Consider the following 332-nt stretch of genomic DNA (forward strand, 5'->3'; position numbering starts at 1 on the left):
AAGTTCTCCCGGAGGTGGGAGTTAAAGCTCCGCCTAACAGGAGACTCTGCCAGACGTTCCCAACAGACCCTCACAATACGTTTGGGCCTGCCAGGTCTGACCGGCATCCTCCCCCACCATCGGAGCCAACTCACCACCAGGTATTGGTCAGTTGACAGCTCCGCCCCTCTCTTTACCCGAGTGTCCAAAACATGCGGCCACAGATCAGATGAAACGACAACAAAGTCTATCATTGAACTGCGACCTAGGGTGTCCTAGTGCCAAGAGCACATATAGACACCCTTATGTTTGAACATGGTGTTCGTTATGGACAATCCATGACGAGCACAGAA

The 332-nt window shown here is 52.4% G+C and overlaps 1 protein-coding gene across 4 annotated transcripts in view; it reads left to right on the top strand.

The window, feature by feature from the left end:
- The window catches only part of LOC108251587 (zinc finger and BTB domain-containing protein 14), a 13,671-nt gene that overhangs the window by 12,367 nt on the left and 972 nt on the right, over positions 1-332 (top strand). The gene's annotated exons all lie outside the window — the stretch shown is intronic.

This window comes from Kryptolebias marmoratus, linkage group LG21 (genome assembly GCF_001649575.2).
Source record: "Kryptolebias marmoratus isolate JLee-2015 linkage group LG21, ASM164957v2, whole genome shotgun sequence".
Lineage (NCBI taxonomy): Eukaryota > Metazoa > Chordata > Actinopteri > Cyprinodontiformes > Rivulidae > Kryptolebias > Kryptolebias marmoratus.